Source organism: Oryzias latipes, chromosome 3 (genome assembly GCF_002234675.1).
Source record: "Oryzias latipes chromosome 3, ASM223467v1".
In the NCBI taxonomy this organism is placed as follows: Eukaryota; Metazoa; Chordata; class Actinopteri; order Beloniformes; family Adrianichthyidae; genus Oryzias; species Oryzias latipes.
Window position 1 is genome coordinate 4,869,147 of NC_019861.2, and position 22,802 is coordinate 4,891,948.

At 39.5% G+C, this 22,802-nt stretch overlaps 4 non-coding genes across 4 annotated transcripts; all 4 read left to right on the plus strand.

Moving 5' to 3' along the window:
* The first annotated feature begins 2,771 nt into the window (after positions 1–2,771).
* trnak-uuu lies at positions 2,772–2,845 on the plus strand. The gene has a single exon. It is a non-coding gene; the product is annotated as a tRNA-Lys (tRNA).
* A 5,521-nt stretch (positions 2,846–8,366) lies between these two features.
* Positions 8,367–8,440, plus strand: trnak-uuu. The gene has a single exon. It is a non-coding gene; the product is annotated as a tRNA-Lys (tRNA).
* A 5,305-nt stretch (positions 8,441–13,745) lies between these two features.
* trnak-uuu lies at positions 13,746–13,819 on the plus strand. The gene has a single exon. It is a non-coding gene; the product is annotated as a tRNA-Lys (tRNA).
* Positions 13,820–20,792: 6,973 nt separating this feature from the next.
* On the plus strand, positions 20,793–20,866 carry trnak-uuu. Its single transcript has one exon. It is a non-coding gene; the product is annotated as a tRNA-Lys (tRNA).
* Positions 20,867–22,802: the final 1,936 nt, after the last annotated feature.

The window sequence follows — 22,802 nt, forward strand, 5'->3', positions numbered from 1 at the left end:
GACAGAAAGACTTCAACACCTCAGGAAGGAACTCACAAACCCTCTGTAGTCCCTGCTGAGAACACCAACCTGCAGCCTGCAGAGATCTCTCCAACTATGGTGATAATAAAAGAAACACCTCTTGGTAGAAAGGCCCAAAAATATGTGCCAACAGTTTGGGAAAGAAGCTTTGTAGATGTTCTGTCTGGAAAGAAGGAACTGGCTCCAAAACGTAGACCAGTCTCTGCTGTCCCTATTGAACATAGACCTGTTATGGAAGAAAGGAGAGTAGAGATTCCTGTCAAGTCAGCCCTTTCAGAGACTGGATCACCTTCTGCCATGGAAACAACTGAAAGTGAAAGACCAGCAGCAACTTTTCTGAAGGACAACAACACAAACAGCCCAGTGCCAAACAATGGGACTGTCAAAGACAGAGAAAAGCCATTCTTACCTTCAGGAGCTGAAAAGGCTGAAATGGAGAATGTTGTTGACCAAGACAAGAGTGCAGAGCAGCCCAAAGTGTCGGTTCCAACACCTGTACAACCTCAGATTCCCTCATTCTCTCAGACAAGCATGATGATGATTTCTGAAACAGAGTTTTATGGAATTCTGACACAGAAAGATGAAAACGCTGCTGCACTTCAACAGGAGAATTCTGCCCTCAAGGTGGAAGTCATGCGTCTCAACAAACTCCTTCAGCAGAAAAATACGGTTCTTTCAGATGCTACTGGGAACGCGGACCAAATTGGAGAAGAGTTAAGCCACTGGAGAACCCTGGTAGAACAAGCCAAAAGCTCCCTGATCCAGATGCAGCAACAAAAGAGTGAAACTGAAGCTGCATTGGCTCAATCTCAGAGACTGTTAAAGGAGAAGGAGGAGGAACACTTTAAAGAAACCACAACTTTAAAGTACAATGTAGAACAGCTCAAACATAAGCTCCAGGTTGAACAGTCTCTCATGGAAAAGGAGAAAATGTTGATCTACAAAGGACTCCATGAAAAGACTCGTGAAACTTCAGAACTCACCCAAAAAATCCACCAACTGGAAAAGATCCAGGAGACCTTCAAAGAAACTGCAGAGCAGGAAAGACTGCAATGGCAGAAAGAAAAGTCCTCCTTTCTCCAAGAAATGTCTCAATTGAAAAGCCTTGTCCGGGAAAAGGAAGTCAAAATGAGAAAGTCTGTAGAGGACCACAAAAAGACGGTTGACCAACTACATCAGGAGATGTACAAGCCAAAAGAAAAGAATCAGGAAAAATCAAACCTCACCAGCAAACTGAGGAACCTGGAAACATCTCTGTTGACAGAGAAGGCAAAGACCAATGCAGCCGAAAAACAGCAGGCAGAGGACAAACACAAGTGGGACGAAGATAAGTCCTCCCTTCTCCAAGAAATCTCTCAACTAAAAGAGGTTATCCAGAGAAAGGAGGACAGACTCAGCCACTGCCAAGAACTGCAGGAGGAGGTGAAAGATGTCAAAGAAAAACCAAAGAAAAAATCACACCGAGGTTTTCTGAGTTTTTTCAAAAGGTCTAAAAAAAAGGAGTAAGAACACACCACACCGTGTAGGATTTAGAATTTAGGTTGTGGTGTTTAGGTTTGACAAGTTTAAACCACACAAAAAAAATTAGGAACACTTAACACCGTGTAGGATTTAGAATTTAGGTTGTGGTGTTTTGGTTTGATAAATTCAAATCACACAAAAAAATTAGGACCACACCACATTGTGTAGGATTTAGAAATATAGTTGTGGTGTGTAGATTTTAGAAATTTAAACCACAAAAAAAAAGAAAAAAGAGTTTTGTTTTTTTTTAAAATTCATGTTTAATCTGCTTGGGTTTTCTCCTGGTGCTCAGGTTCACCCTTAAAAAAACGTCACCATTTATCAGTGTTGTGTTGTGTATTTATTTAAGAAAGAAAAAAAAACACTAAAAACTTAGTTATTGGTTGTTGTTTTTATGTTTAATCTGCTTGGAATTTCTCCTGGTGCTCAGGTTTCCCCTAAACAAATCTCCTCATTATTTATCAATGTTTCTGAATATTATCTTCATGTATTATTTGTGACTCAAAAGTGTCATTTACGTGTGAATATAAATGTTTGAACAACTGGATGGATACATGGATGAAATGAATGGATGGGAAAGTGACATTATATGTGTTAGATGTAACAGATGGAATGAAATAATGAGTGAATGAATGTAATGCAACCACAAGGGAACACAATGCAGTGCTCTCTTGTGCCGGTCCCAAGTCCGGATAAATGCAGAGGGTTGTGTGAGTGCCAAAACAAATTGAACATATGAATCACAAACAGAGATGATTTTAACTTATAAATGTATAGATCTCACATTCCTTAGCATCTCAGAGAAATAGTCCTGGAAGGCTCAACTCCTCCCCTATGACTGCGCTTGGGCTCAACTCCACCCACAGTCTGGGCTGTGAAACACAGTCCCTCCAGATGGGTTGGACTCACTGCCATTCTGGAGTTGCTCATGGTGAGAGGGGGGCGGGCTGGTGTAGGCCTATCCGTGAACCCCCAGCACTGCTCTCAATTGACTGAGTTAAAAAAGTTAAAAATAATGGACACCTTCAAACATACCTTCCCTTTTCCCGCCTCCCGCAACAATTTTTTCCCCCAGAATAAAATTCCATGCTTTTAGTGTACAAAATATTCCACATTATCTTTTTAGATATAATATTTATTTCAATCATAAATCTTTGTCTTGGTCAGCATATTTTCCAATTCATTACAGTTTTCCTTATCAAAGCTTGTTGAAATTCGTCTCATTCTAAGGTTCTATGGTGTAATGGTTAGCACTCTGGACATTTTGTATCCAGTAGTCTGAGTTCGAATCTCAGTAGAACCTTGAAATCCAACCAACCCTCATTAATCATCAATGTTACATGGACCTAAATAATCCATCATCTCCAACTAAAGGACTAAAAATAATAGACATGGTCTTACATAACTTCAATTTTCTAGCAACAAATTTTTTTCTCCAAAATTCATTTATACACTTCAGTGTACAAAATATGCCACATTAATTTGTCATATAATATTTTATTCATAAATATTTTGTGTTGGTCAGCATATTTTCCATTCTGTTAGAATTTTTATGGCCTGCAGCAGCATTTGGCAAGCTGTTTTACGTACGTGTACATATTAAACTGCAACATTATTGATGCACAGGTATAGAAGAAGCGGAGCGACTTTTTAGCCAATCAGAATGCAGAACACAATGCACGATGCAAATTTGTGAAGTAGCAAAACCGTGAAAAGTCAACCGCGTTATAGCGAGGGATCACTGTACATGAAGTTAGGCATAGTACTGCATAAAAATATAAGTTAAATATAAGCATTAAAAAATGGACCCTTATGGTAAAATGTGTTACCCACATAACATGAAGTAACAAGTAATTTTGATGAAAAGCTCAACCAAACCAAACTGTAAAAAAGCTGCAACACAAAACAGTAATGATCACATGAGGAAAAACGTATTAGTTAATTCGTTATTATTATTTAGTTAGTCAGTTATTAGTTACAGTTCAGCTGCAGCAAGCTGGTCTAGAAAAGGCTTTACTAAAAGAACTTCTGAGTCAGTCAGTGAAGCACAGAGGCATCACTAATGGCTCACTGATCGAGGTTTTTATTGTGTAAGGCACGTTCCCAAATCGTGCGAGAGGACGTAAAAATATTTTGAAACATGCCTCATGTTTTCACGCAGCCTGGTGTTATCTGCATGTATGTTAACTGTAATCATCCCACATGCCTGCTGCACTAAAAAAAAACAATTTCAGATGCAGAGTTGGAGAACCAATTAACAACAGAAGCTAGTATAATTTGGGGGGAAAAGGAAAAAAAATGATGTGTGGAACCTTTGGCTGCAGCTGTGTGGTATTTGTCAGTAATGTAAAGCCATGTCTTCAGTATCTCACTTGTTCAGAAAGGAGCACTAGTTGCTCATGTATTAAGCTGCAGATAACCCTTCTTCACATCTCATCAATCAAAATGTGCTTCCTTTGACAAAGTCCCACCCCATCCGGCTGTCTGTGCTCTTAGAGACCCATTCTAATGAAAATCGTCCTTTTGGCGTTTTTAACATGTTTTTGTAGCCTTTGTGTCTTAATAAAGGACCAATTAATTGCCTATTATTTATGATTTAAACTGTGTTTCTGAGTATTTCTTAATTCAAATTGCGTTGGATCAGAAAACCGGATGCTAAAAAAAGCTCAGACTAATGATGCAGTTACTGAAATGGGCGTGCCAAAGTCCCCCCCCCCCCCCTTCCGTGCACCCTGGCCTGCTCACGCTGAGGTGTACGAGAAATGAAGAAATGATGAGCCTTCAATGCTCATGTACTGTAGTAAATTGCAATTCTGATCAAACAACATCAGAGTGGATTGATACAACATTGCTCGCCAATAATTCAGCACTACTAACATCATCTTCACTGAAGTGGGTTTTTGAACATGTTAGTAAAAAGAGATTGACTGGCATTTGCATCCAGATGCCATGGTCATTTAGGGAAAAACAAAAACTTTGCAATTTCTTTTTTGTACAATTTATGGCCTAAACTGATGATCTCTCTGATGCCATCACAGAGTATGACATCATAAAAAAACACATTAATGTTCCTTTTTGTGACAATGACATCAGAAATTATGATGTCATCAAGCCAAAAACTTGAAAATTATTACTGTGATTAAACATCATGATTATGCATCATCATTATACATCATGATTATATATCATGATTATACATCATCATGATGCATCATTATGCATCATGATTATACATCATGATTATACATCATCATTATGCATCATTATACATCATCATTATACAGCATGAGGTCATATTTTGTCATCACATAGTATGAAATCATCAAGCCAAAAACTTCATAAATAGAGGTACAACAACACAGAAAAAACTCAACATTTTTGAGAAGAGGCGTGTCAAGCGAGACCAAGCGAACCAACACAAAGTTACAGAGATCTGAGCATTTGAACTAATTAAAAGATAATCACCATGAATTCAAAACCAGTTTCAAATGCAGCAGCCCGCTCTTTTACGCCAAAATCTACCGCCATTTCAGCAAAGCCAGCTTCTGTCTGCGGCCAACCTGAATGGCAACCAGAGTTCACAAAGAATTCACCTGATGTTACCAAACCCTTCGCACATGCTCGACGGAGAAAACAGCCTACAGAGACCTGCACAGGTGTGGAAGAGAAAGGGACCTCTGAATTTCCTTCTGAAGTCATCCAGAAACCTGTCCCAACTGTTTGGCAAAAGAGCTTTGCTCAAGTTGTGACGGAAAAACAGAGTCAACAGCCTCCTGTGGTGTTTATGACGCTTAAGTCACACAGACCAGTAACAGCAGACGTACCTGCTAAACGGGGAAAAAAGATGAGGAAGCTGATTCCTGCTGTTCCTAAAAAGACACAGCTCAGTGTGGTGGTTGAAGAACCACCAACACCAGCCAATTCAGGAAAGTCTGTAAAGGAAAATGAAGCCTCCTCTGTCCAGGTACAATCTGAAGACAGAAAGACTTCAACACCTCAGGAAGAAACTCACAAACCCTCTGTAGTCCCTGCTGAGAACACCAACCTGCAGCCTGCAGAGATCTCTCCAACTATGGTGATAATAAAAGAAACACCTCTTGGTAGAAAGGCCCAAAAATATGTGCCAACAGTTTGGGAAAGAAGCTTTGTAGATGTTCTGTCTGGAAAGAAGGAACTGGCTCCAAAACGTAGACCAGTCTCTGCTGTCCCTATTGAACATAGACCTGTTATGGAAGAAAGGAGAGTAGAGATTCCTGTCAAGTCAGCCCTTTCAGAGACTGGATCACCTTCTGCCATGGAAACAACTGAAAGTGAAAGACCAGCAGCAACTTTTCTGAAGGACAACAACACAAACAGCCCAGTGCCAAACAATGGGACTGTCAAAGACAGAGAAAAGCCATTCTTACCTTCAGGAGCTGAAAAGGCTGAAATGGAGAATGTTGTTGACCAAGACAAGAGTGCAGAGCAGCCTAAAGTGTCGGTTCCAACACCTGTACAACCTCAGATTCCCTCATTCTCTCAGACAAGCATGATGATGATTTCTGAAACAGAGTTTTATGGAATTCTGACACAGAAAGATGAAAACGCTGCTGCACTTCAACAGGAGAATTCTGCCCTCAAGGTGGAAGTCATGCGTCTCAACAAACTCCTTCAGCAGAAAAATACGGTTCTTTCAGATGCTACTGGGAACGCGGACCAAATTGGAGAAGAGTTAAGCCACTGGAGAACCCTGGTAGAACAAGCCAAAAGCTCCCTGATCCAGATGCAGCAACAAAAGAGTGAAACTGAAGCTGCATTGGCTCAATCTCAGAGACTGTTAAAGGAGAAGGAGGAGGGACACTTTAAAGAAACCACAACTTTAAAGTACAATGTAGAACAGCTCAAACATAAGCTCCAGGTTGAACAGTCTCTCATGGAAAAGGAGAAAATGTTGATCTACAAAGGACTTCATGAAAAGACTTGTGAAACTTCAGAACTCACCCAAAAAATCCACCAACTGGAAAAAATCCAGGAGACCTTCAAAGAAACTGCAGAGCAGGAAAGACTGCAATGGCAGAAAGAAAAGTCCTCCTTTCTCCAAGAAATGTCTCAATTAAAAAACCTTTTCCGGGAAAAGGAAGTCAAAATGAGAAAGTCTGTAGAGGACCACAAAAAGACGGTTGACCAACTACATCAGGAGATGTACAAGCCAAAAGAAAAGAATCAGGAAAAATCAAACCTCACCAGCAAACTGAGGAACCTGGAAACATCTCTGTTGACAGAGAAGGCAAAGACCAATGCAGCCGAAAAACAGCAGGCAGAGGACAAACACAAGTGGGACGAAGAAAAGTCCTCCCTTCTCCAAGAAATCTCTCAACTAAAAGAGGTTATCCAGAGAAAGGAGGACAGACTCAACCACTGCCAAGAACTGCAGGAGGAGGTGAAAGATGTCAAAGAAAAACCAAAGAAAAAATCACACCGAGGTTTTCTGAGTTTTTTCAAAAGGTCTAAAAAAAAGGAGTAAGAACACACCACACCGTGTAGGATTTAGAATTTAGGTTGTGGTGTTTAGGTTTGACAAGTTCAAACCACACAAAAAAAATTAGGAACACACCACACCGTGTAGGATTTAGAATTTAGGTTGTGGTGTTTAGGTTTGACAAGTTCAAACCACACAAAAAAAATTAGGAAAACACCACACCGTGTAGGATTTAGAATTTAGGTTGTGGTGTTTTGGTTTGATAAATTCAAATCACACAAAAAAATTAGGACCACACCACATTGTGTAGGATTTAGAAATATAGTTGTGGTGTGTAGATTTTAGAAATTTAAACCACAAAAAAAAGAAAAAAGAGTTTTGTTTTTTTTAAAATTCATGTTTAATCTGCTTGGGTTTTCTCCTGGTGCTCAGGTTCACCCTTAAAAAAACGTCACCATTTATCAGTGTTGTGTTGTGTATTTATTTAAGAAAGAAAAAAAAACACTAAAAACTTAGTTATTGGTTGTTGTTTTTATGTTTAATCTGCTTGGAATTTCTCCTGGTGCTCAGGTTTCCCCTAAACAAATCTCCTCATTATTTATCAATGTTTCTGAATATTATCTTCATGTATTATTTGTGACTCAAAAGTGTCATTTACGTGTGAATATAAATGTTTGAACAACTGGATGGATACATGGATGAAATGAATGGATGGGAAAGTGACATTATGTGTGTTAGATGTAACAGATGGAATGAAATAATGAGTGAATGAATGTAATGCAACCACAAGGGAACACAATGCAGTGCTCTCTTGTGCCGGTCCCAAGTCCGGATAAATGCAGAGGGTTGTGTGAGTGCCAAAACAAATTGAACATATGAATCACAAACAGAGATGATTTTAACTTATAAATGTATAGATCTCACATTCCTTAGCATCTCAGAGAAATAGTCCTGGAAGGCTCAACTCCTCCCCTATGACTGCGCTTGGGCTCAACTCCACCCACAGTCTGGGCTGTGAAACACAGTCCCTCCAGATGGGTTGGACTCACTGCCATTCTGGAGTTGCTCATGGTGAGAGGGGGGCGGCCTGGTGTAGGCCTATCCGTGAACCCCCAGCACTGCTCTCAATTGACTGAGTTAAAAAGTTAAAAATAATGGACACCTTCAAACATACCTTCCCTTTTCCCGCCTCCCGCAACAATTTTTTCCCCCAGAATAAAATTCCATGCTTTTAGTGTACAAAATATTCCACATTATTTTTAGATATAATATTTATTTCAATCATAAATCTTTGTCTTGGTCAGCATATTTTCCAATTCATTACAGTTTTCCTTATCAAAGCTTGTTGAAATTTGTCTCATTCTAAGGTTCTATGGTGTAATGGTTAGCACTCTGGACATTTTGTATCCAGTAGTCTGAGTTCGAATCTCAGTAGAACCTTGAAATCCAACCAACCCTCATTAATCATCAATGTTACATGGACCTAAATAATCCATCATCTCCAACTAAAGGACTACAAATAACAGACATGGTCTTACATAACTTCAATTTTCTAGCAACAAATTTTTTTCTCCAAAATTCATTTATACACTTCAGTGTACAAAATATGCCACATTAATTTGTCATATAATATTTTATTCATAAATATTTTGTGTTGGTCAGCATATTTTCCATTCTGTTAGAATTTTTATGGCCTGCAGCAGCATTTGGCAAGCTGTTTTACGTACGTGTACATATTAAACTGCAACATTATTGATGCACAGGTATAGAAGAAGCGGAGCGACTTTTTAGCCAATCAGAATGCAGAACACAATGCACGATGCAAATTTGTGAAGTAGCAAAACCGTGAAAAGTCAACCGCGTTATAGCGAGGGATCACTGTACATGAAGTTAGGCATAGTACTGCATAAAAATATAAGTTAAATATAAGCATTAAAAAATGGACCCTTATGGTAAAATGTGTTACCCACATAACATGAAGTAACAAGTAATTATGATGAAAAGCTCAACCAAACCAAACTGTAAAAAAGCTGCAACACAAAACAGTAATGATCACATGAGGAAAAACGTATTAGTTAATTCGTTATTATTATTTAGTTAGTCAGTTATTAGTTACAGTTCAGCTGCAGCAAGCTGGTCTAGAAAAGGCTTTACTAAAAGAACTTCTGAATCAGTCAGTGAAGCACAGAGGCATCACTAATGGCTCACTGATCGAGGTTTTTATTGTGTAAGGCACGTTCCCAAATCGTGCGAGAGGACGTAAAAATATTTTGAAACATGCCTCATGTTTTCACGCAGCCTGGTGTTATCTGCATGTATGTTAACTGTAATCATCCCACATGCCTGCTGCACTAAAAAAAAACAATTTCAGATGCAGAGTTGGAGAACCAATTAACAACAGAAGCTAGTATAATTTGGGGGGAAAAGGAAAAAAAATGATGTGTGGAACCTTTGGCTGCAGCTGTGTGGTATTTGTCAGTAATGTAAAGCCATGTCTTCAGTATCTCACTTGTTCAGAAAGGAGCACTAGTTGCTCATGTATTAAGCTGCAGATAACCCTTCTTCACATCTCATCAATCAAAATGTGCTTCCTTTGACAAAGTCCCACCCCATCCGGCTGTCTGTGCTCTTAGAGACCCATTCTAATGAAAATCGTCCTTTTGGCGTTTTTAACATGTTTTTGTAGCCTTTGTGTCTTAATAAAGGACCAATTAATTGCCTATTATTTATGATTTAAACTGTGTTTCTGAGTATTTCTTAATTCAAATTGCGTTGGATCAGAAAACCGGATGCTAAAAAAAGCTCAGACTAATGATGCAGTTACTGAAATGGGCGTGCCAAAGTCCCCCCCCCCCCCCCCCCTTCCGTGCACCCTGGCCTGCTCACGCTGAGGTGTACGAGAAATGAAGAAATGATGAGCCTTCAATGCTCATGTACTGTAGTAAATTGCAATTCTGATCAAACAACATCAGAGTGGATTGATACAACATTGCTCGCCAATAATTCAGCACTACTAACATCATCTTCACTGAAGTGGGTTTTTGAACATGTTAGTAAAAAGAGATTGACTGGCATTTGCATCCAGATGCCATGGTCATTTAGGGAAAAACAAAAACTTTGCAATTTCTTTTTTGTACAATTTATGGCCTAAATTGATGATCTCTCTGATGCCATCACAGAGTATGACATCATAAAAAAACACATTAATGTTCCTTTTTGTGACAATGACATCAGAAATTATGATGTCATCAAGCCAAAAACTTGAAAATTATTACTGTGATTAAACATCATGATTATGCATCATCATTATACATCATGATTATATATCATGATTATACATCATCATGATGCATCATTATGCATCATGATTATACATCATGATTATACATCATCATTATGCATCATTATACATCATCATTATACAGCATGAGGTCATATTTTGTCATCACATAGTATGAAATCATCAAGCCAAAAACTTCATAAATAGAGGTACAACAACACAGAAAAAACTCAACATTTTTGAGAAGAGGCGTGTCAAGCGAGACCAAGCGAACCAACACAAAGTTACAGAGATCTGAGCATTTGAACTAATTAAAAGATAATCACCATGAATTCAAAACCAGTTTCAAATGCAGCAGCCCGCTCTTTTACGCCAAAATCTACCGCCATTTCAGCAAAGCCAGCTTCTGTCTGCGGCCAACCTGAATGGCAACCAGAGTTCACAAAGAATTCACCTGATGTTACCAAACCCTTCGCACATGCTCGACGGAGAAAACAGCCTACAGAGACCTGCACAGGTGTGGAAGAGAAAGGGACCTATGACTTTCCTTCTGAAGTCGTCCAGAAACCTGTCCCAACTGTTTGGCAAAAGAGCTTTGCTCAAGTTGTGACGCAAAAACAGAGTCAACAGCCTCCTGTGGTGTTTATGACGCTTAAGTCACACAGACCAGTAACAGCAGACGTACCTGCTAAACGGGGAAAAAAGATGAGGAAGCTGATTCCTGCTGTTCCTAAAAAGACACAGCTCAGTGTGGTGGTTGAAGAACCACCAACACCAGCCAATTCAGGAAAGTCTGTAAAGGAAAATGAAGCCTCCTCTGTCCAGGTACAATCTGAAGACAGAAAGACTTCAACACCTCAGGAAGGAACTCACAAACCCTCTGTAGTCCCTGCTGAGAACACCAACCTGCAGCCTGCAGAGATCTCTCCAACTATGGTGATAATAAAAGAAACACCTCTTGGTAGAAAGGCCCAAAAATATGTGCCAACAGTTTGGGAAAGAAGCTTTGTAGATGTTCTGTCTGGAAAGAAGGAACTGGCTCCAAAACGTAGACCAGTCTCTGCTGTCCCTATTGAACATAGACCTGTTATGGAAGAAAGGAGAGTAGAGATTCCTGTCAAGTCAGCCCTTTCAGAGACTGGATCACCTTCTGCCATGGAAACAACTGAAAGTGAAAGACCAGCAGCAACTTTTCTGAAGGACAACAACACAAACAGCCCAGTGCCAAACAATGGGACTGTCAAAGACAGAGAAAAGCCATTCTTACCTTCAGGAGCTGAAAAGGCTGAAATGGAGAATGTTGTTGACCAAGACAAGAGTGCAGAGCAGCCCAAAGAGTCGGTTCCAACACCTGTACAACCTCAGATTCCCTCATTCTCTCAGACAAGCATGATGATGATTTCTGAAACAGAGTTTTATGGAATTCTGACACAGAAAGATGAAAACGCTGCTGCACTTCAACAGGAGAATTCTGCCCTCAAGGTGGAAGTCATGCGTCTCAACAAACTCCTTCAGCAGAAAAATACGGTTCTTTCAGATGCTACTGGGAACGCGGACCAAATTGGAGAAGAGTTAAGCCACTGGAGAACCCTGGTAGAACAAGCCAAAAGCTCCCTGATCCAGATGCAGCAACAAAAGAGTGAAACTGAAGCTGCATTGGCTCAATCTCAGAGACTGTTAAAGGAGAAGGAGGAGGAACACTTTAAAGAAACCACAACTTTAAAGTACAATGTAGAACAGCTCAAACATAAGCTCCAGGTTGAACAGTCTCTCATGGAAAAGGAGAAAATGTTGATCTACAAAGGACTCCATGAAAAGACTCGTGAAACTTCAGAACTCACCCAAAAAATCCACCAACTGGAAAAGATCCAGGAGACCTTCAAAGAAACTGCAGAGCAGGAAAGACTGCAATGGCAGAAAGAAAAGTCCTCCTTTCTCCAAGAAATGTCTCAATTAAAAAACCTTTTCCGGGAAAAGGAAGTCAAAATGAGAAAGTCTGTAGAGGACCACAAAAAGATGGTTGACCAACTACATCAGGAGATGTACAAGCCAAAAGAAAAGAATCAGGAAAAATCAAACCTCACCAGCAAACTGAGGAACCTGGAAACATCTCTGTTGACAGAGAAGGCAAAGACCAATGCAGCCGAAAAACAGCAGGCAGAGGACAAACACAAGTGGGACGAAGAAAAGTCCTCCCTTCTCCAAGAAATCTCTCAACTAAAAGAGGTTATCCAGAGAAAGGAGGACAGACTCAACCACTGCCAAGAACTGCAGGAGGAGGTGAAAGATGTCAAAGAAAAACCAAAGAAAAAATCACACCGAGGTTTTCTGAGTTTTTTCAAAAGGTCTAAAAAAAAGGAGTAAGAACACACCACACCGTGTAAGATTTAGAATTTAGGTTGTGGTGTTTAGGTTTGACAAGTTCAAACCACACAAAAAAAATTAGGAACACACCACACCGTGTAGGATTTAGAATTTAGGTTGTGGTGTTTTGGTTTGATAAGTTCAAACCACACAAAAAAATTAGGACCACACCACATTGTGTAGGATTTAGAAATATAGTTGTGGTGTGTAGATTTTAAAATTTAAACCACAAAAAAAAAAAAAAAGAGTTTTGTTTTGTTTTTAATTCATGTTTAATCTGCTTGGGTTTTCTCCTGGTGCTCAGGTTTCCCCTAAACAAATCTCCTCATTAATCAATGTTTCTGAATATTATCTTCATGTATTATTTGTGACTCAAAAGTGTCATTTACGTGTGAATATGAATGTTTGAACAACTGGATGGATACATGGATGAAATGAATGGATGGGAAAGTGACATTATATGTGTTAGATGTGACAGATCGAATGAAATAATGAGTGAATGAATGTAATGCAACCACAAGGAAACACAATGCAGTGCTCTCTTGTGCCGGTCCCAAGTCCGGATAAATGCAGAGGGTTGTGTGAGTGCCAAAACAACTTGAACATATGAATCACAAACAGAGATGATTTTAACTTATAAATGTATAGATCTCACATTCCTTAGCATCTCAGAGAAATAGTCCTGGAAGGCTCAACTCCTCCCCTATGACTGCGCTTGGGCTCAACTCCACCCACAGTCTGGGCTGTGAAACACAGTCCCTCCAGATGGGTTGGACTCACTGCCATTCTGGAGTTGCTCATGGTGAGAGGGGGGCGGGCTGGTGTAGGCCTATCCGTGAACCCCCAGCACTGCTCTCAAGTGTCTGAGTTAAAAAAAGTTAAAAATAATGGACACCTTCAAACATACCTTCCCTTTTCCCGCCTCCCGCAACAATTTTTTTTCCCAGAATAAAATTCCATGCTTTTAGTGTACAAAATATTCCACATTATCTTTTTAGATATAATATTTATTTCAATCATAAATCTTTGTCTTGGTCAGCATATTTTCCAATTCATTACAGTTTTTCTTATCAAAGCTTGTTGAAATTTGTCTCATTCTAAGGTTCTATGGTGTAATGGTTAGCACTCTGGACATTTTGTATCCAGTAGTCTGAGTTCGAATCTCAGTAGAACCTTGAAATCCAACCAACCCTCATTAATCATCAATGTTACATGGACCTAAATAATCCATCATCTCCAACTAAAGGACTAAAAATAAGAGACATGGTCTTACATAACTTCAATTTTCTAGCAACAAATTTTTTTCTCCAAAATTCATTTATACACTTCAGTGTACAAAATATGCCACATTAATTTGTCATATAATATTTTATTCATAAATATTTTGTGTTGGTCAGCATATTTTCCATTCTGTTAGAATTTTTATGGCCTGCAGCAGCATTTGGCAAGCTGTTTTACGTACGTGTACATATTAAACTGCAACATTATTGACGCACAGGTATAGAAGAAGCGGAGCGACTTTTTAGCCAATCAGAATGCAGAACACAATGCACGATGCAAATTTGTGAAGTAGCAAAACCGTGAAAAGTCAACCGCGTTATAGCGAGGGATCACTGTACATGAAGTTAGGCATAGTACTGCATAAAAATATAAGTTAAATATAAGCATTAAAAATGGACCCTTATGGTACAATGTGTTACCCACATAACATGAAGTAACAAGTAATTTTGATGAAAAGCTCAACCAAACCAAACTGTAAAAAAGCTGCAACACAAAACAGTAATGATCACATGAGGAAAAATGTATTAGTTAATTCGTTATTATTATTTAGTTTGTCATTTATTAGTTACAGTTCAGCTGCAGCAAGCTGGTCTAGAAAAGGCTTTACTAAAAGAACTTCTGAGTCAGTCGGTGAAGCACAGAGGCATCACTAATGGCTCACTGATCGAGGTTTTTATTGTGTAAGGCACGTTCCCAAATCGTGCGAGAGGACGTAAAAATATTTTGAAACATGCCTCATGTTTTCACGCAGCCTGGTGTTATTTGCATGTATGTTAACTGTAATCATCCCACATGCCTGCTGCACTAAAAAAAAACAATTTCAGATGCAGAGTTGGAGAACCAATTAACAACAGAAGCTAGTATAATTTAGGGGGAAAAGGAAAAAAAATGATGTGTGGAACCTTTGGCTGCAGCTGTGTGGTATTTGTCAGTAATGTAAAGCCATGTCTTCAGTATCTCACTTGTTCAGAAAGGAGCACTAGTTGCTCATATATTAAGCTGCAGATAACCCTTCTTCACATCTCATCAATCAAAATGTGCTTCCTTTGACAAAGTCCCACCCCATCCGGCTGTCTGTGCTCTTAAAGACCCATTCTAATGAAAATCTTCCTTTTGGCGTTTTTAACATGTTTTTGTAGCCTTTTTGTCTTAATAAAGGACCAATTAATTGCCTATAATTTATGATTTAAACTGTGTTTCTGAGTATTTCTTAATTCAAATTGCGTTGGATCAGAAAACTGGATGCTAAAAAAAGCTCAGACTAATGATGCAGTTACTGAAATGGGCGTGCCAAAGTCCCCCCCCCCCTTCCGTGCACCCTGGCCTGCTCACGCTGAGGTGTACGAGAAATGAAGAAATGATGAGCCTTCAATGCTCATGTATTGTAGTAAATTGCAATTCTGATCAAACAACAACAGAGTGGATTGATACAACATTGCTCGCCAATAATTCAGCACTGCTAACATCATCTGGGTTTTTGAACATGTTAGTAAAAAGAGATTGACTGGCATTTGCATCCAGATGCTACGACGGAGTTTTAGGGCCACGGTGAGGAAAAACAATTCTGGCCAACATGACGAGATTAAAGTCGTCATGTCGACTTTAATCTCGTCATGACGAGAAAAAACTCGGCACAAAAAAAAATTGGCGAGAAAAAACTCGACACAAAGTTTCGAGAAAAAACTCGTCGTGTCGAGATAAAAGTCGAAATAAAGTTTCGAGATTAAAGTCGCAATGTTGCGCGAGAGCAGTGAAGCTGAGTCTTTCAGGAGTATTCAGTGTTATGGCTAATGTTAGTGAGCTAGTGGCTTATTTAAGAGTTGACGACAGAGTTTTATGGCCACCAAAAAAAAGTAATTTTATTTGGAGATAAAAACTCGGAAATTTACGGGAAAAAGTCATAGATTAACAAGGAGAAAACCCCGACGTTGTCCGTTTATCGGAGCCTAGCTTGAAGATGAAATATGTGGAGCCTTTTGTGAAGCTTTATTTCCGGATTATAGGTTTAAAACAAAGAGATTCTGAACCTTGTGGCGACTCAAAATCAGATTATTGTCAGTGGAGCCGTCTTTCCGGGGTTCGGTGTCAGTAAAGCGGAGTTTAATATGTAAAATAAGGAGCTCAGAGACACGTTTGGGTGTAGAGGATCGCTGCAGCCTTTATTCTCTTTCATTCACATAACCTGAAGTTCATCTGTCACATTACGTCATGAACCTGTCATCCGATCACCAATGCGGAAGTAAACAGTGTTACATACGGCCACTGCTGCAGACGAAGCGTCCCGTCTGATCATTAAAAAACAAAGATGAATGAAAATAGTCTGTTATATTAGCATTACAACGTTGAAAAAGGCAAAAAGTGCTTCTCCTCCCCAGATAGAAGCATCACACAAACATAGAGATCTGGTCTTTGGTGGAGGAAGAAAGGATTGAAGTGGACAGCTGCAGGGACACCCGATGGCTTCATCGGGCTGCAGTGATCCTGCAAACCAACCATCAATAAATAAAACTTTAATGAATCGTAAATCAATCAAATGAGCCTCCAGACATTTGGAACATTATCAATAAACATTCAGCTCACCTGTTCAGCTACGTTTAGTCGGTCTGCTCTGCTGCTGCACGGCGTTCACCTGCTGCTCTGCATTCTCACTTCCACAATAATCTCGTAAATTTACGAGTTTTTTTCTCTCGCGCGCAACATTGCGACTTTAATCTCGAAACTTTATTTCGACTTTTATCTCGACAAGACGAGTTTTTTCTCGAAACTTTGTGTCGAGTTTTTTCTCGTCATGACGAGATTAAAGTCGACGTGACGACTTTAATCTCGTCACGTTGGCCAGAATTTTTTTTCCTCACCGTGGCCCTAAAACTCCGTCGTAAGATGCCATGGTCATTTAGGGAAAAACAAAAACTTTGCAATTTCTTTTTTGTGCAATTTATGGCCTAAATTGATGACCTCTCTGATGCCATCACAGAGTATGACATCATAAAAAAACACATTAATGTTCCTTTTTGTGACAATGACATCAGAAATTATGATGTCATCAAGCCAAAAACTTGAAAATTATTACTGTGATTAAACATCATGATTATGGGGTGCCGGTTTAGCTCGTGCTGGTTTGCAGCGCCTTCCGTCCGTGAAACCAGGGTTCAACTCCGGGCTGCTCCCTGTTCCCTTCTCTACCTCTGCCGGTTCCAAGCCCAGTTTGAGAAGGTTGCGTCAGGAAGGGCATCCAGCGTAAAACATTGCCAAATCTACCATGCGACTCGTTCACTGTGGCAACCCCTGATGGGAGAAGCCGAAAGTGGAAGAAGAAGAAACATCATGATTATGCATCATTATACATCATCATTATGCATCATGATTATACATCATTATGCATCATTATACATCATCATTATACAGCATGAGGTCATATTTTGTCATCACATAGTATGAAATCATCAAGCCAAAAACTTCATAAATAGAGGTACAACAACACAGAAAAAACTCAACATTTTTGAGAAGAGGCGTGTCAAGCGAGACCAAGCGAACCAACACAAAGTTACAGAGATCTGAGCATTTGAACTAATTAAAAGATAATCACCATGAATTCAAAACCAGTTTCAAATGCAGCAGCCCGCTCTTTTACGCCAAAATCTACCGCCATTTCAGCAAAGCCAGCTTCTGTCTGCGGCCAACCTGAATGGCAACCAGAGTTCACAAAGAATTCACCTGATGTTACCAAACCCTTCGCACATGCTCGACGGAGAAAACAGCCTACAGAGACCTGCACAGGTGTGGAAGAGAAAGGGACCTCTGACTTTCCTTCTGAAGTCGTCCAGAAACCTGTCCCAACTGTTTGGCAAAAGAGCTTTGCTCAAGTTGTGACAGAAAAACAGAGTCAACAGCCTCCTGTGGTGTTTATGACGCTTAAGTCACACAGACCAGTAACAGCAGACGTACCTGCTAAACGGGGAAAAAAGATGAGGAAGCTGATTCCTGCTGTTCCTAAAAAGACACAGCTCAGTGTGGTGGTTGAAGAACCACCAACACCAGCCAATTCAGGAAAGTCTGTAAAGGAAAATGAAGCCTCCTCTGTCCAGGTACAATCTGAAGACAGAAAGACTTCAACACCTCAGGAAGAAACTCACAAACCCTCTGTAGTCCCTGCTGAGAACACCAACCTGCAGCCTGCAGAGATCTCTCCAACTATGGTGATAATAAAAGAAACACCTATTGGTAGAAAGGCCCCAAAATATGTGCCAACAGTTTGGGAAAGAAGCTTTGTAGATGTTCTGTCTGGAAAGAAGGAACTGGCTCCAAAACGTAGACCAGTCTCTGCTGTCCCTATTGAACATAGACCTGTTATGGAAGAAAGGAGAGTAGAGATTCCTGTCAAGTCAGCCCTTTCAGAGACTGGATCACCTTCTGCCATGGAAACAACTGAAAGTGAAAGACCAGCAGCAACTTTTCTGAAGGACAACAACACAAACAGCCCAGTGCCAAACAATGGGACTGTCAAAGACAGAGAAAAGCCATATTTACCTTCAGGAGCTGAAAAGGCTGAAATGGAGAATGTTGTTGACCAAGACAAGAGTGCAGAGCAGCCCAAAGTGTCGGTTCCAACACCTGTACAACCTCAGATTCCCTCATTCTCTCAGACAAGCATGATGATGATTTCTGAAACAGAGTTTTATGGAATTCTGACACAGAAAGATGAAAACGCTGCTGCACTTCAACAGGAGAATTCTGCCCTCAAGGTGGAAGTCATGCGTCTCAACAAACTCCTTCAGCAGAAAAATACGGTTCTTTCAGATGCTACTGGGAACGCGGACCAAATTGGAGAAGAGTTAAGCCACTGGAGAACCCTGGTAGAACAAGCCAAAAGCTCCCTGATCCAGATGCAGCAACAAAAGAGTGAAACTGAAGCTGCATTGGCTCAATCTCAGAGACTGTTAAAGGAGAAGGAGGAGGAACACTTTAAAGAAACCACAACTTTAAAGTACAATGTAGAACAGCTCAAACATAAGCTCCAGGTTGAACAGTCTCTCATGGAAAAGGAGAAAATGTTGATCTACAAAGGGACTCCATGAAAAGACTCGTGAAACTTCAGAACTCACCCAAAAAATCCACCAACTGGAAAAGATCCAGGAGACCTTCAAAGAAACTGCAGAGCAGGAAAGACTGCAATGGCAGAAAGAAAAGTCCTCCTTTCTCCAAGAAATGTCTCAATTAAAAAACCTTTTCCGGGAAAAGGAAGTCAAAATGAGAAAGTCTGTAGAGGACCACAAAAAGACGGTTGACCAACTACATCAGGAGATGTACAAGCCAAAAGAAAAGAATCAGGAAAAATCAAACCTCACCAGCAAACTGAGGAACCTGGAAACATCTCTGTTGACAGAGAAGGCAAAGACCAATGCAGCCGAAAAACAGCAGGCAGAGGACAAACACAAGTGGGACGAAGAAAAGTCCTCCCTTCTCCAAGAAATCTCTCAACTAAAAGAGGTTATCCAGAGAAAGGAGGACAGACTCAACCACTGCCAAGAACTGCAGGAGGAGGTGAAAGATGTCAAAGAAAAACCAAAGAAAAAATCACACCGAGGTTTTCTGAGTTTTTTCAAAAGGTCTAAAAAAAAGGAGTAAGAACACACCACACCGTGTAGGATTTAGAATTTAGGTTGTGGTGTTTAGGTTTGACAAGTTCAAACCACACAAAAAAATTAGGAACACACCACATTGTGTAGGATTTAGAATTTAGGTTGTGGTGTTTTGGTTTGATAAGTTCAAACCACACAAAAAAATTAGGACCACACCACATTGTGTAGGATTTAGAAATATAGTTGTGGTGTGTAGATTTTAGAAATTTAAACCACAAAAAAAAAAAAAAAGAGTTTTGTTTTGTTTTTAATTCATGTTTAATCTGCTTGGGTTTTCTCCTGGTGCTCAGGTTCACCCTTAAAAAAACTTCACCATTTATCAGTGTTGTGTTGTGTATTTATTTAAGAAAGAAAAAAAAAACACTAAAAACTTAGTTATTGGTTGTTGTTTTTATGTTTAATCTGCTTGGAATTTCTCCTGGTGCTCAGGTTTCCCCTAAACAAATCTCCTCATTAATCAATGTTTCTGAATATTATCTTCATGTATTATATGTGACTCAAAAGTGTCATTTACGTGTGAATATAAATGTTTGAACAACTGGATGGATACATGGATGAAATGAATGGATGGGAAAGTGACATTATGTGTGTTAGATGTAACAGATGGAATGAAATAATGAGTGAATGAATGTAATGCAACCACAAGAAAAAACACAATGCAGTGCTCTCTTGTGCCGGTCCCAAGTCCGGATAAATGCAAAGGGTTGTGTGAGTGCCAAAACAACTTGAACATATGAATCACAAACAGAGATGATTTTAACTTATAAATGTATAGATCTCACATTCCTTAGCATCTCAGAGAAATAGTCCTGGAAGGCTCAACTCCTCCCCTATGACTGCGCTTGGGCTCAACTCCACCCACAGTCTGGGCTGTGAAACACAGTCCCTCCAGATGGGTTGGACTCACTGCCATTCTGGAGTTGCTCATGGTGAGAGGGGGGCGGGCTGGTGTAGGCCTATCCGTGAACCCCCAGCACTGCTCTCAAGTGTCTGAGTTAAAAAAAGTTAAAAATAATGGACACCTTCAAACATACCTTCCCTTTTCCCGCCTCCCGCAACAATTTTTTTTCCCAGAATAAAATTCCATGCTTTTAGTGTACAAAATATTCCACATTATCTTTTTAGATATAATATTTATTTCAATCATAAATCTTTGTCTTGGTCAGCATATTTTCCAATTCATTACAGTTTTTCTTATCAAAGCTTGTTGAAATTTGTCTCATTCTAAGGTTCTATGGTGTAATGGTTAGCACTCTGGACATTTTGTATCCAGTAGTCTGAGTTCGAATCTCAGTAGAACCTTGAAATCCAACCAACCCTCATTAATCATCAATGTTACATGGACCTAAATAATCCATCATCTCCAACTAAAGGACTAAAAATAAGAGACATGGTCTTACATAACTTCAATTTTCTAGCAACAAATTTTTTTCTCCAAAATTCATTTATACACTTCAGTGTACAAAATATGCCACATTAATTTGTCATATAATATTTTATTCATAAATATTTTGTGTTGGTCAGCATATTTTCCATTCTGTTAGAATTTTTATGGCCTGCAGCAGCATTTGGCAAGCTGTTTTACGTACGTGTACATATTAAACTGCAACATTATTGACGCACAGGTATAGAAGAAGCGGAGCGACTTTTTAGCCAATCAGAATGCAGAACACAATGCACGATGCAAATTTGTGAAGTAGCAAAACCGTGAAAAGTCAACCGCGTTATAGCGAGGGATCACTGTACATGAAGTTAGGCATAGTACTGCATAAAAATATAAGTTAAATATAAGCATTAAAAATGGACCCTTATGGTACAATGTGTTACCCACATAACATGAAGTAACAAGTAATTTTGATGAAAAGCTCAACCAAACCAAACTGTAAAAAAGCTGCAACACAAAACAGTAATGATCACATGAGGAAAAATGTATTAGTTAATTCGTTATTATTATTTAGTTTGTCATTTATTAGTTACAGTTCAGCTGCAGCAAGCTGGTCTAGAAAAGGCTTTACTAAAAGAACTTCTGAGTCAGTCAGTGAAGCACAGAGGCATCACTAATGGCTCACTGATCGAGGTTTTTATTGTGTAAGGCACGTTCCCAAATCGTGCGAGAGGACGTAAAAATATTTTGAAACATGCCTCATGTTTTCACGCAGCCTGGTGTTATTTGCATGTATGTTAACTGTAATCATCCCACATGCCTGCTGCACTAAAAAAAAACAATTTCAGATGCAGAGTTGGAGAACCAATTAACAACAGAAGCTAGTATAATTTAGGGGGAAAAGGAAAAAAAAATGATGTGTGGAACCTTTGGCTGCAGCTGTGTGGTATTTGTCAGTAATGTAAAGCCATGTCTTCAGTATCTCACTTGTTCAGAAAGGAGCACTAGTTGCTCATGTATTAAGCTGCAGATAACCCTTCTTCACATCTCATCAATCAAAATGTGCTTCCTTTGACAAAGTCCCACCCCATCCGGCTGTCTGTGCTCTTAAAGACCCATTCTAATGAAAATCTTCCTTTTGGCGTTTTTAACATGTTTTTGTAGCCTTTTTGTCTTAATAAAGGACCAATTAATTGCCTATAATTTATGATTTAAACTGTGTTTCTGAGTATTTCTTAATTCAAATTGCGTTGGATCAGAAAACTGGATGCTAAAAAAAGCTCAGACTAATGATGCAGTTACTGAAATGGGCGTGCCAAAGTCCCCCCCCCCCCTTCCGTGCACCCTGGCCTGCTCACGCTGAGGTGTACGAGAAATGAAGAAATGATGAGCCTTCAATGCTCATGTATTGTAGTAAATTGCAATTCTGATCAAACAACAACAGAGTGGATTGATACAACATTGCTCGCCAATAATTCAGCACTACTAACATCATCTTCACTGAAGTGGGTTTTTGAACATGTTAGTAAAAAGAGATTGACTGGCATTTGCATCCAGATGCCATGGTCATTTAGGGAAAAACAAAAACTTTGCAATTTCTTTTTTGTGCAATTTATGGCCTAAATTGATGACCTCTCTGATGCCATCACAGAGTATGACATCATAAAAAAACACATTAATGTTCCTTTTTGTGACAATGACATCAGAAATTATGATGTCATCAAGCCAAAAACTTGAAAATTATTACTGTGATTAAACATCATGATTATGGGGTGCCGGTTTAGCTCGTGCTGGTTTGCAGCGCCTTCCGTCCGTGAAACCAGGGTTCAACTCCAGGCTGCTCCCTGTTCCCTT